The following is a 15104-nucleotide window of genomic DNA, read 5'->3' as shown; positions in this document are numbered from 1 at the left end:
TGGTTTGTTTTCTACACCAGAAAAATTGCCATTGTCATATTCCAAACTGTGTTTAAATTGTTTTATTATAAACTCTCGGTTGGTCTCTGCTTAACTGGGAAATCATTCACTCTAAATTTATCTCCTCTCTGCATGGCATTGACATCTTCTGGCATTGTCAGCTTTGTCTCTGTTACAAAAAAGATTCCCTCTAGAAAAAGAGATGATACTCCGCTGATTTAGCAATCTCCGGAGCATCTTTGGCAATCTCTGCGCATTCTTAACTCTTCCTGTGTCCGGCATCGTTTTGATGCATCATTTCATGCCTTAATTTCTGGCTTGGAATTTAATGAGAAGTGAGGTCTGTATGAACCAAAGATGAACTTATTAACCTGTCCCTCCCCAATGCCCTGGATGAAACAGACTGGTGTTCATAATTACCACGAGTGCTTTTCTTCCAACTCAGCAACTTTTAGAGCTTTGTTCTGTGTGTTTGTGGATGCACGGGCTGCTGTCCTATTGCCACATCCTCTTGTACTGCTGCTGATCTCTGGCACCAGTCATTGGCACAGAGCATGAAGTGTCAGTATTATCCACAAAGAAGGGAAGAAGCCAGGATAGAGAGATGAACCTCCCAACACCCACAATGCTTCTGTGTCCGCAAGAGGGTTGATTGTTCTCTTATCTCACAGCAAACGGCCATTCAAAAACTTTCAGGAATGGCTTTTCAAGGAACAAAATGGGTTGCATTTGGGTTCCTTTAGCACTTGGGACCGTGGGCCTAGGAATCATGCATCAGGAGGACTTAGGGGTTGTTTGTATGACAAATTGCATATGTCTGGTCGCTTCTTTCTGTCTAAATTTCTTGCTTCTGTTGCTCATGATCTGGTGCGCTTAAAGCAGAGCAGTTGTCTTAAATAGAGTTGTGTCATGCACTCATGTGACATTGGGACATCTGATACGGGAGGGCAGGAGAAACGCGTCTAAAACGTTTTGGTTCCCTGGTGCCTGTTGGCAGGGATATTAACAGCTGCTGCCAGAAGTTGTGAGAGACATTACCAGCTGCAGTAGGCTGGGTGAAGCCCTGTCCTGCGAGGGACTAACATTTGGCCACTGAAAGCCATTTGTTGGCCTGCAAAATTTCCTCTCAGACCTTCTGTGGCTCTGCGATTCAGAGGCAGAGTACCAGTTGGAACATTTAAGAACTGGGAACAACCGTTTATACAACTTTTGTCATGGTAGTAACTCATACCTATTTTGTTTTATGGTATTTAAAACTGCTTTGGAAACTTTAGGTAGTAAACAGGGTAATATGCCAAATAGGTGGAGAAAAGAGCACATGTTTATCAGTGGCCCTACTGTCAAGGTTCCCTGAGTCAGGGAGGTCCACCCTAACCACTCAGCCATACCACCCTGATTCTCCTGGTGCAGGTGAGACCAGGAGGGCCAAATGTCCTGATGCCTGTGGAAAATCTTCCTGCCTTCCACCCTTGCAACACCTTAATCTTCCCTTATGAAGCAGTGCTTCCAGACAACTAACCACCCTACCTTAAATTTTTTTTAGAAGAGGTGAAGTGAGGGCATTTTCTTCTTAAGAGGCATTGAAAAGCCTGGTTTATTAAGCTAGTTTGCACCCACAGCATTATGCTCAGGAGGCCACTTTGCCCTTGGCACAGAGTGATAAAAATGTCAATCTTAATAGAAAATACAACTGAACTCAGGGGACGGTGTGTGTTATTCTTTTGGTTGGTTATGAACAAAAAGAAAAAAAATCTTCCAGAAACTGACAGATTTTCAGTAAGAAATCTTAAATACTACTTTGTTTTATGGGTAGGCTATTTTTCACTACGAGCCTTGTGGCAGTAGCTAAACTGTAGTCCTGCATTGAAAACTCTGCTCGTGAGCTGAGTTCAATCCTGGGCTCAGCTAGTTGGCTTGAGATTGACTCAACCTTCTATCCTTCCGAGGTCGGTAAACTGAGCACCTTCCTTGGGCAATGTGTAGCCTGCATAATTAAATTGTAAACCACCCAGAAAAAGCTTTAAGCACTATAGGCCAGTGTATAAGCAGCACACTTTGCTATTTGCTTTGGGTTCACTATAATTGCATTTTTGATTCATTAACAGAGACGAAACATCTAAAGCAGGGTGAGGGAAACTGTGATCCTTCTAATGTTGTTGCAATGCACCTCCTATCAACCCTAGGCAACACAGTCAATGGTATGGGATTCTGAGAGTGCCATGTGCCCCCAATTCTACTTTTACCGGGAGCCTCTTTGCAAAGGAATTTGTTGCCTCCATGTTGTTATTTTTGATTACCATGGAATCCATCATGTTCAGGCCTATCCAGTTCCAGAGGTCTGTTACTACAGCATAGTAATTCTAAAAGCCACCATACATTGGGGTAAATTGTAATTTGAGGCCATGTGGCAACATACCACTGATTCCTGTTTAGCCTATTATCCTACTCCCTGCTCCCCATGCGCGAATGGGCTGTCCAGGAGGGAAGTGTGTACAGAGGGGGGTGAGAGATCTGTCTCCACTGCCTGGTCTGGCCCAGGCCATGTACCGGGGGTTGGAGACCCCTTTTCTAGAGGATGTGATATACAGAGCACGTTACCATAGTCTTTCGAGACTGAAGGATGCCTATGGATATTCTAAACTCACATTAAGGCAGCTGAAATTCTTCACAAGTTTTATTTTGGAGTATACGAAATGTGAACTGGCTTTTCCTTTGCTGAGTATTAGTGCAATAAAAGACATTCACAGCAGAGTGAAATTAACTATTTTACGGACTGTGTGGCTGCATATGGGCCTAGGACTTGTAACTCCTGCCTCAAAAATGGTTAATAAACCTGTGATGAAGACTAATACTTGGCCCACCTTTTCCTTGAGGATGACAGAATGGATAAAAGATATGGATTTGCAAAGTGGAGCTGCCGGCTGAGTAAAAATATTGAATATCAGAACTGGGCAAATGTAAAACCAAACAATGACATGGAAGCTGAGGCAGACAGCTGGCTAGTGTGAAGAAAAGTGGAAGAGGTGGTTGATATACTGAGATAACATGTGTGATGAGGGCGTTGCAATAGTTTCCATGAACAATGTTTATGTGGGTTTAGAAGAGATGTGTTTATAATCGGAACTGTACTATGGAATTTAAATTTTGTGAGCAGCCTATATTAGATAAATCAAGCAGATGTGCATTGCTCCTTTTGTGTTGCATGCTGTATTATGTCTCTTTTTCTTCATAATTTGTTTTTATTGTTATTGTTTGGGGAATGGTCAGTGAATAATGGAAACCACTGGACAACTGCCCACCCCACAGTCCAGGGCACTGGAAACTTTAGTGGACCTCTCTCTCACCGACCTGAGAATAAGCCTTATTGAACCCAGTGGGGCTTAACATCCGAGTAGACAGTTATGTTCTCTGTACCAGAGAACAGAGAGTTGAATTCCAGCTAGTGGGGTCCGTTTTGCATTTTATTAGAACTGAGCGATCCCTTGGCTAGAACCTGGTCCAAGCAGTATATGCTTAGAATCAAAGGATTCTGTGCCCTGGGTTTGGTTTTGAGTACTAGAGTACCGTGATAACAGTCCTTCCAAATACAAAAATCCATGCCTAGCTACCCCATCTTCCCCTCTTCCCTCACCGTATAATTTAGGGGTGGCGATGAGCGTGTTTCTATCGCTTGTATTGTTTAAAAACTAGGAATCATACACTTTGGTGTTCTACCAAAAAAAATCACCCAGAGACCCAGGTACCTACCCCGAACAGGGTAGGTTTGTGTGAGGCTCTCTGCTGTCATCTGCTTTTGTCTCTGATTTCTGAGGGAGCACCTTGAAGTCGTAAGAACTACAAAACAACTCCTGTTTTGAGGCAGAGACCATACCAGATTTGCAATAATCTGTAGCAAAGCTTTTTGCTGTGCGTTGTCTGCAAACAGGCACAAACCTCCTTGTAACACACCTCCTACTTCAATGCAGTCTGTCACACTAAAGCATGACGTGTAGCTTCAGCCATATTCTGGCAGGCTGGTGCTGGGAAGCTTCCCGGGTACCAACAGCACCAGGGTCAGGGCAGCAGAGTCCTCACCCGCTTGGCATGTAGCAAAAATGAAGCTGATGGAACTCATCCCCCCTCCCCGCAAAAAAAGAATAATATCACCAGCCAGCACGGAGTAGCTGTTGGAGAGTTTTGAATCTCTGGTATAATTCCCCTTTGCTGTGCAGTAGAAGTACAGAGATTCACAGAGGAGAATAGCTACAAGTTCCCAAGACAGTCCATTCCTTTCTCATGAAGAGCCACTTATAGTGTCAGTAACTCACTCAGAGACATTTGTAGGAGACAGGCTTAACCCCCCCCCCCCATTATTTGCAGTTGCTTGGAATTATAGACTTGCGTATGCAGCAACCAACTGAACAGATCATCAGCAAACAACCAGCAAACAACGGACTAAAGAGAGGGAAAAACACTCAGCAGAGAGGCAAGGCTCCCTTAGAATTTAAAAGCTGGAAGGAATAATCAGTTAGCACTGGATAGACAATAACCTCAACCCAGAAAAGCCCCTCCTAGTCATATAAACTACAGATAGCAAACAAGGTTGCAAACAACTCCAACAGTATCCGAGAAGCTTCCCAGCACTGGCCAACATTATACTTGCCTGGGGGTGGGGGGGGGTGGGAATCCAGCTCCAGGAGCTCAGTTTTCATCACATATCAAGTGGGCAAGGACTCTGGCCCCTGTGCTATCAGTAGCCAGGAATCCTCCCAGCACTGGCCAGCTTGCATCATGATAGGAGCCACTTTGAATTCCACCCAGATTTTCCCCCAGGATGTCCTTTCAGCCTGGGTCTGCTTACAAACCATGCATGGCATGTTTCATATTGCTCTGGGCAGATCGGTGCCCCACCTCAGCCGATGACATGTATGTTTGGCCTCTGTTCGTAGCTGAGCTCTACCTGCTGTCATATTTGATTAGTGATAAGTTTCCCTGTAGGAGGTTCATAATGGTGCTTGACTTGGGAAGGCTTGGTATCACACAACTGTGAACATTCCTGGCAAAAGGCCTTCATATCTTTGAGTGCAGCTGCCTGCAAATGTTCCTCTGTTATTGCCATGCTTGGTTGTGTATTTCTTTTTAATTGGTATTTTCTACAGGTTTTTAAATTGTTCATATTCATGAAGACGAAAGCCTCGTGGTCCTGTTTTAATACGGGAGTTCAGAAAGTCGCTGGGTTGAAATGGATGTATATAGAGATAATAGCTTTGTCAAGCTGGTCAAGAAAGGGTCCCCCTCCCTTCTTCTTCTTCTCCTCCTCAGGTTACCTCTTCTCTTCTGATGCCTTTGTAGCATTTCCTTGGCTTACAAAGACCTCACTGAGAAAGAAGCAGCCACTGTTGCTGAGTCTGTGCACAGCTTCCAAAGATTTGGCAGCCAAGAGGTCTCTGCTAGAGCTAATTGAAGAGTCACAGGTGCAGCAATAACCAGCCAGCAGGAAGAATTTGAAGCAATGCAGAACTCTTCCGGTAGGAAAGACACACAGCCATTCCTAGGGTTCACACCAGGACAGAAGAGGGTTGTTTGGGGCACCTATGAAGTCACAGCCGCAGGTGCAGAAGCCAGAGGCCAGCAGTACTGTGGATTACAAGCAACTAGGACACATTTTTAAATCCTTTGTGATGGACATTCGAGCTGCTTCCAACTTCTTTGCTTCTGATTTAGAGGCACATTATTCGGGCTACATGTACATTAGGATGAATATTACGTGATAAGCTACCATTGTTGGTTATGTGCTTTAATTGCAATCCTGATAGTTTATGCGGACTTTAAAGCAGTTGTTTTCTTACCACCTCTGTCACAGCTTTGGTCATAGTACCTCACTGGGAAGGTTCATAATTGCAGATTTCCCCCTATATTTGTTACTATTCATCTACCACTGGGCTGGCTGGATAGTTTGATGATTTGGGTGCTGGATGGTGAGCCAGAGGTCAAGAACTGATTCTCCACTGTGGCTCCAAACTCTGTGGGCTTGGGTAAGGTGCACAGTCCCAGGTTACCTCCAGGAGAAGGTAACAGTAAGCCATCTTTGAATAGTCTCCTATTTGGAAAATCCTGGAAGGGGTCATTGTAAGTCGGAATTGACTTGGTGGCATTCAATTATTATTAATTATTACCTACAACTACCGTTTTTTCTTCAAATGTCAAGAGAGCACTGTCAGATTTCTAAAGAAAGTACATGCCCGTTTTACATGACATTTGACAGGGTTCTTTATTGTATGAGATGTCCTGGCCCTGTATGGATGGACTATAGAAGAACTAGATGAATGCTGACAATGAAAACATTGAAATTGTTAAAGACGTTGTATATCTTAGTTCAGTGACCAATCCAAATGGAGACTGCAACCAATAAATGAGATCAAGACTTGGAAGGGCCTCTGTGAAGGATCTAAAAAAGATTTACAAAAATACAAAGATGTGCCACCGGAGACCAAAGCTAAGATTAGTCACACTGTTGTGTTCTCAATTACTGTGCGAGACATTGGACAGTGAAAAAAGCTGAAACTGGGGTGGTCATGATGCTGGAGGAGAGCTTTACTGATGCAGGAACCAAGAGAAAGTCAAGAAAGTGGGTCTTAAACTGAGTTAAGCCCGAGCTCGCCCAATAAACAAAAATGACAAAATGGTGTCTGTTGTACTTTGGGCATTCCATGAGAAGACAAGAATCACTAGAAAAGACAATAATGTTAGGAAAAGTTGAAGCGATTATATATCTGTATCAAGATAGAGATAGACACACACACACACACACACTTTAAATCATGAATTGCTTTTTTTAAAAAGGGGGATTATGTGATGGGAGAGGTGGGGAAGTGTGAAGATTTCTGAAAAATCAAAAATGGGGATGATGCCAAAACATTAGGGAATCACTAATGTACGTAACAGTACATTAGTACATCTAGAGCAACCTTGGTATAAGACAGTTTTCCTTGTTCATCATGCACAATCTTATCCTCTTGCACTATCCTTGTTCAGGCTGAATGTAGTTTTGATGCAGAAGCCGTTGTGGACTCTGGATTGCTAAGAGCAAAGTGTCCTCAGGACCTTGATTTTTCAGACTGGCACATTTCAGCCTTGAATGTGTGCCATTGCAAATTAAAGATGGCTGCTATCATCTCTAACTTGGAGAATGTCCAAAAGGTATACCCTCTTAGCAGAAATCCAGATCTGCATTGCTTAGAGTAGTGGTTTCTGACTTTGGGTCCCCCGGGTGTTCTTGGTCTACAGTTCCCAGAAATCCTGGCCAGCATAGCTAGTGGTGAAAGCTTCTGGGAGTTTTAGTCCAGGAATACCTGGGGACCCAATGTGAGGAACCACTGATGGCCTGAGGGCTACGCCTAGTTAGACCCAGATAACATGTGACCTACAGCTGTATATGGCCTAAGGCAATTTTTGAAGTTCCTATCTACTATTGTTGAACTATAACTCTTGACAGCAGCTGCAAAAACATGCTGGGGGAATTTCAGTGATGTGAGAAATATTTTGAACTATATCTCCCAGACAGTGCCTACTTATTGCTTATTCTGACTGGTGGCTTCTGGGAGCTGAAATCCTGAAAGGTAACTTCTGTAAGTTTTCAGAGTATTTTCTCCCACAGATGCCCACGAAATCTTCTGCTTGGAATTGGCTTCCACTGAATTAGGGGCAGATAGTGCTTGAAGGCGTGTATGTCACCACAGAGCTCTGAATTATTCTGTGTGGAATGGGTATCATAACAAGAACAACTTTCATAGAATCATAGAATAGTGAAGTTGGAAGGAGCCTATAAGTTCAACCCCCTGCTTGATGCAGGAATACAAATCAAAGGACATCTTTAGGACTCAGGGAGGTAGCTTCAGAGCACATAGAATGTAAGACCTGCAGGGAACATATTCATTCTCTGATTTGTGAATGATCAGATGTTTCTCTGCTCAGTTTTTTTTTTTAAAATATTCTTTTGTATGTATATCCCTCTCACCCCAATATGTGACCGTGCTTGATAGAACAGCCAATCTCCAGTTGTTTATTTATAATCATGATCTGCAAAACTCACTTGTTGTATAGGCACAGTAGAAACCTGACTTGAAAAGTTAATTAAATGCACTACTTGTCAAGCTTTCTAATTATCTTCCCCCACATAACATTAGTAGACAATCTTTATATTTAACCCTTGTGCAGCTTTCTAACACCTCGTGCTCATGCGTTTCAATGTTGGGTAGTCTATCTCCGTCAAGGTTAGGCTGAGATGAAGCTGTAACATGCTTGAGACAAGACAGGGACAAGTCAGTTCGAACTGAACTGTGTAATAGGACCCACCTTCCTTGCCAGATGGATGGTGCTATCTGATTTTGATAATGTATTATCAGTTGACAGATGTCTTGTTGAGCTTTGTTCTTGCCACTGAAGTTTCAAGAGGTGCCTGCAGTGAAAGGCAGATGAATATCTAAGAAGCATGAGGAGGTCTGTTTAATCAGATCCCATGTCAGTGTCTTGCTGCATTCGAAGACTAGTTCTGAGTGGGTTCGTAGAAAGAGGAAGTTCAAGGACATTCTCAAATCAAGTACATAGCAGTTGTATACATGTGTACCATTTATCCTTCAAACAACCATTAGGGCATGTGGATTGTGTTTTTATCAGACGTTTGAAGGGTCAAAATCTGGTTTATTTTTTTCCACATGCACAATGTTGTGTGCGTAGTTTCCTTTTTACTCCAGCACACATGTAAGTCTATAACAAGCTAACATCCTCTTGTCTGTAACAAGCTAACATCCAGTTCAAGTAACTGAAAGCCGGAGATTGTTGGAATAGCTCTGCCTGTGGAATAGTTAGGATCTGCAATTGCTAGGATTCTAGCCCATGTTCTGTATTTGCTTCCACAGTAATCAATGGTAAGGTGAAGTCTTGTGATGTATTACAGGAGATTTTGAGATACTGGAGTGGGGGTCAGTGTCCCTTTTCCCAACTTCAGAAGGTTACCTCAGAGATTCACTGTGAAAAAGCTTCCAAAGTAGGCCAGTATTCACAATATGCTTCCGTCTTGACTTTGTATACAATTCAATTGGAATAATGGGATTTTGGAACCCTTGTGGGTTACTGTGACCAGCCCACTTGGCTAAACATCTTTAACCTGCCCTTTCCTTTCCCTGCGCTTCCTTATGCCCAAATCCTATGAGCCAAGTGGTTTTTAACTTGAAACATAAAGTTAAATTTTTATTTTAAAAGTGTAATGGTTACAAGGCATATTCTTAAGTTTGAAGTTACCTGTGTTGTAAGAATCCGCTTTCCCATGTTTGAACTAGCTCTTTCTATTACAAAGTAATTATATTATACAGCTGGAAAGCTGAAACTCCTGACCTTAGATACAGTCTAACTCTTTCTTTCCCTCTTCTCTCCTTCTTCTTATAACGCCCCATGGCATCTCTTGATTGGCTCTTCCAGCCAATCACTTTCTTCTTGTTGTCCCTAGGTAGAATATTTGAGGGTTCCATCACAGTAACCTAATCCCACTCCCTGCTCAATGCAAGATTGTACCGTGTCCCTGCAGAATTCTTTAACAGTGCAATCTGATACATCTTGCTTGAAACCCTTGCCCTCTATCTGCCTGTCCCCAAATATTTTAAGGAAAAGAGTAGCAAAAACATGGAAAAGTTTTGGGGTATCCTGATATCTAACAAGTTGTATTATTTGGCAGAAATTCTCAGGACTCCAGCCTGTTTAATCAGATGTTTGCTTGTTCTTCCTGCAACTGACTAATATGCTCCCCCCCTCTGAAAATATCCAATATGTCCCGTCTTCTGCTTCATCCTCAGTTTACTAATACTTAAGATGTAGCTGAAATTCTCACCATGTCCAAGTGCTCATTTCTTAAAATCAGTGAACATTCATCATCCTCCTATTATCCTTTCATTCCTCCAATCCAAAAAGTTTTTTAAAAATCACTTAATGAATGGCATTCCCTCTAATTTATCTGACCTAATTTCATACACCATTTCTTACACTAACTAAAATAAAAAAGGTCTTTCTCTCCCTGTTCCATGTTCAAGATTGATTCAGAATGGTGCTGCAGGGATCCCATCACTCTAAGCACATGTTGGCAAACTGGAGAAAAGTGATAGCCATATCTAAGTTGATTTATTTATTTATTTATTTACAAGATTTTTTTAAGCCGCACCATTACCAGTGGTCTCTGGGTCGCGTACAGCAATATTAAAACTTTAAAAACTTTAAAAACATTAAAAATAGGCAATATTATAATATCCTATATTAAGAACAATCATTAAAACATTAATATTAATAAATCCTGCTGCTCATATGGCCAGCTAAAGAATACTATTTAATTCAAATGCTGGCTAAACAGAAAAGTCTTTGCCTGGTGCCAAAAAGCCGAAAGTGTTGGAGCCAGGCGTATCTCTATAGGGAGGGCGTTCCAAAGTTAGGGGGCAACAGCCGAGAAGGCCCATTTCAACATGCCATCCCCTTCACCTTTTTCAGGGATGGCACCTTCAGAAGGGCCTCCTGGCTTGATCTTAGAGGATGGGAGGCTCCTATGGAAGAAGGCGGTCTTTTAGGTAACCAGGTTCTAAGCCATTTAGGGCTTTATATGTCAAAGTAAGCAATTTGAATTGAGCCCGAGCAGCAACTGGCAGCCAGTGTAAATTTTTTAGAACCAGCGTGATATGAGTCAGTGCGGCAGCACCACTTACCAGCCCTGCAGCCCGGTTCTGTGCCCGTTGCAGTCACCGGACCATCTTCAAAGGCTGCTCCATGTATAGTGCATTGCACTAGTCCAGTCTGCTTGTTACCAAGATGGGCGGGATATAAATAAAATAAAATAAAATAAAATAATAAATAAATACCAGTGCATGTGTGACTGTTGCCAGGCTCTGCTCATCCAGGTAAGGGTGAAATTGATATATTCTCTGCAGTTGTAAAAAGGCACCCCTGGACACCAAGTCCCCTTGGGCTTCCAAGGTCAGACCGGGGTCAAGGAGTACCCCCAAGCTGCGGACCCTGTCCTTTAGAGGGAGTATAACCCTGTCTAAGGCAGGGAAATGGCCCTTTAACCTATCTGGCGGAGCACCTACCAGCAGCACTTCCGAGGTTTTTGGACTGAGCCTCAGTTTATTGACCCTTATCCAGTCCATTATCAAGTCCAGGCACAAGTTCAGAATGGTGACTGCCACACCTGTATTGGTAGAGAATGAGAGGTAGAGCTGGGTGTTGTCAGCATATTGCTGACTCCTCAGCCCAAATCTCCTAATGACCTCCCCCAGCAGTTTCATGTAGATTTGAATAGCATGGGGGACAATATAGAGCCGTGAGGAACCCCATGATGCAACCGCCATGGATCAGAGCTACTGTCCCCCAGCACCACCTTCTGGACTCAATCAACCAGGTAGGAGTGGAACCATCATAAAACGGTGCCTCCCATTCCCATCCCAGCCAATCTGTCCAGAAGGATGCCATCGTTGATGATGTCGAAAGCCACTGAGAGGTCCAAGAGAATCAACAGGGATGCATTCCCCCTGTCTTTCTCCTGGCAAAGGTTGTCAAACAGGGCGACCAAGGCAGTCTCAGTCCCATAACCTGGCCTGAAACCCGATTGAAATGGATCTAGATAATCCATTTCATCCAGGAGAGCATGGAGCTGCTCAGCCAACACACATTCCAACACCTTGCCCAGAAAAGGGAGGTTCGCTACTGGTCGGATCACTAGACCTGGGTCCAGATTAGGTTTTTTTAGGAGTGGGCGAATCACTGCCTCCTTTAGTAGGGTGGGGACCATTCCCCCTGTTAACGAGGAGTTGATGACCTCTAGGATCCAGGTGTGAACTCCCCTGGCAAATTCCTTTATTAGCCATAATGGGCAAGGGTTGAGTTGCGTAGTGGTGGCACGAAATGATCCAAGCACTCTGTCCACATCCTCAGGTCGTAACAACTGAAACTCATCCAATAAATTATGACATAAGTCTGGATCACTGGACAACCATAGTCTCTGCATCAATAGTAGAGTCCAACTCTTTGTGAATCTGAGTAATTTTTCCCTCAAAGTGTGTAACAAATTTGTTACAGCGAGCCACTGAGCAGTCCTGGACCTTCACTGAACTGTTAGGCTGAAGAAGGTCCCGGACCACTCAAATAGCTCTGCTGGACGACACGCTGAGGAAGCAACATGACTGGAGAAATGCTGGCATTTCACCAGCCGTATCGCCACAGAGTAGGCCTGATAATGGGCTCTAAGCTGTGTTTGGTCATAGTCAAAGCGATATTTCCTCCATCTGCGCTCAAGCCATCTCCCCAACTGCTTCATAGCCAGAAGCTCCTCTGTGTACCATGGAGCCATATAGGCTCTGCGGGCAGGGAGAGGGCGCCTAGGTGCGATCGCATCAACCGCCCGGGCCATCGCCTAGTACCACAAAGCAACCTGGGTTTCGACAGGAGCACCGACCATATCAGCTGGAAACTCCCCTACAGCATTCAGGAATCCTTCAGGATCCATAAGTCTTATGATTTAGTTTTATGAAAGGAAATTTTGGAGAAGAAAGAGGGGGAAATGAATGGGAAGAGAAGCACTTTTGCCTTCGATTAATTCAAGTGCAAATAAAAGTATTATTCTCTTAGGAATAAGCAAACTTTAAATTGTCTTAATCAGCATGGAAGCTGATTAATCAGCATAATAACAAATAAATAAAGTTTGAAATGAACATGTTGAAATAGATAATAAACAACCAAGCTTACATCTTGCAGGTAAACTAAAAATTTGCCTCCTTAAAGCAGTCCTGAAATGACTCCGATGGCTGGATAGCTCAGTGGTTTAAGTATCTGGCTGGATAGCCAGAGGTTGGGAGTTCAATTCCCCACTGTGCCTCCTGGTAGAAGAGCCAGCCTGTGTAGTCATGGGCAAGCTGCACAGTCCCAGGATGCCCCCAGAAGAAGCAATTGCCACACCCACTCCACAGTATTCTACACCTAGGAAACCCCGCAAAGGGTTGCCATAAAGCAGGATCAACTTGATGGAACACAATTATTATTATCATAATAATAACTGCCAGCCAAACCTTTAAAGGTTTATACTGAGAGAGAATAATATGGTTGCCATCCTCTGTATCCCCCCTTCATCTCATTTGAGCCCCATACCTCTAAACACATTGCAGATCAACCTATGGCTTAAGATCTACACATCTGAAGAAGTAGATTGTAATTCACAAAGGTCTATGATTACATCTATCAGTGTGCACTAGACTGCTTTTCTGTCTGTCTGTCTCTCTCTTTTTTGGTATCCTACACATGCCTACTCAAAAATAAATCCCAAGGTGTAATAACTGCTTGGGAGTACTTGGACATAGCTTGTGTCCTCTTTGTGGCAACTTGATTGCTAAAAATCAGGGCAAAACAGAAAATATATTTGCCATTGGGATTGTCATTTCATCCAAATTAGTGTCTATGGTTCCCCCATTGCAATACTGTTAACCAAGCATTTTCCTAAAATCTGTGTGTGAAAACACCCAGTAACTCTATCTTGGGTAGACATCAATGTCCTGCTACCTTCTATCCACTGGTTGGTTTCATTATTATGAAGAAAGGAAAAGGAAGAAAGGCAGGGGAAAAAAAAAGATAGTCAGTTATCTCAGAAGTATTTGGAAAAGACTGCCACTTTCCAGTAGAGGGCAATAATATATACATTTATCTCAAAAGCTAACTATACAACGTTAAAGGGAGCGTAGATATTAAAATGGCAGGGTCTAATATTTCTCTTACATTTCATTCTTGCAAAATCTTGGAGAAAAATTTATGGGAGGGGTTCATAAAATGCAGTTGATGTAGGATGATAATCATTCTAAATACCTTGTGGCTGATGGATTTTTTTAAAGAAATTTTTTAAACTAAGAAAGATCAAAGATAGAAATTGGTTTAATGGTCTTAATGGTTGTTACATTTCTCATTCATTGTTTTATTGTTATCCTTTACCTTATACATACTTTATTTCTTCCCTCTATCTTTTAGTAATAAAAGGAAAGGAGATTCAAAAGATGACATGTGAATTTAAAAGCACTTGCTGGTCCCTTTTTTAGGAAGTCATTATATCAAAGAGCCCAAAAATGTTAACTAAAACTAAAAGGTTTTAAACTTTTGGAATGGATTGTTGTGCCCTATTGCTTTTAAATGTGTTTTAATATTGATTTTATTTACCGATTTTAATATAATACTTGTTTAATTCTTTTTAAATATATGTATACTTGCTGTTTTTAATTTTAAAAAATATTGTTGTTTTAAGAAGAAAGATGGAGTATAAATAAATACATAAAGACATAAATAAATAGTTAAATGAGAACATCAACTTAGAGCTGTTCCATACAGGGCATTAGCACTTCTGCCTTTTGACCCATTTGTGCTCCTTTCTTCTGGATTAACATGTATGTTCTAATATTTGTGGCTATAGGCTACATCCCACCCACCATCTCCCATGCTGGAGCCAGGAAAGTCTCTTGGCAAAATATGTTGTTGTCATATACTGCCCTACAGTGTTTGAGGCACTATGTGGGCAGTTAACAACATAATTATGCAAACAACAATTTGCCCCTCTATGCCACACACAGGGCTCCTTCAGGTTGGAGGGCAGAGAATTTTTTTTTTTTTTTAAATCCTAGTGACTTCATTATCAACCAAGCTAAATGTCGTCATATTCCACAGGTATGCTCAGTTCCTAGGTGTCCAAACAGTAGAAGGCTGTGGGGAGCAGAGGGGGAAGAGCCAGGTGTTCAGGGGACAAGGTGCCCCACATGTGCTGTCTATCTACTTATCCATTTGGCCTCTCTTCTGCCGAGGGCCTGCATCTCTTTCTTGACTTTTCCCCATCTCCAAATTATTTTTTTTGGTCATTGTGTTCCTTGATTACATCAGCACGATTCTTCCCCCTCTTTTGGATGAGGGCAGAAGAGTGCTAAGATCCTTAAAAAGGAAATAACAGAACAAAACACCACAGTATTTGGACTGGGAAGGGGAGTGCTACATCCTGTCCCAGTACGTATCAGAACAAAAATAACTGAGAGGAATAAAAAGGTATTGGAGCTCACACAAAACATCCT

Source organism: Pogona vitticeps, chromosome 4 (assembly GCF_051106095.1).
Source record: "Pogona vitticeps strain Pit_001003342236 chromosome 4, PviZW2.1, whole genome shotgun sequence".
In the NCBI taxonomy this organism is placed as follows: domain Eukaryota; kingdom Metazoa; phylum Chordata; class Lepidosauria; order Squamata; family Agamidae; genus Pogona; species Pogona vitticeps.
This window is presented reverse-complemented; position numbering follows the sequence as displayed.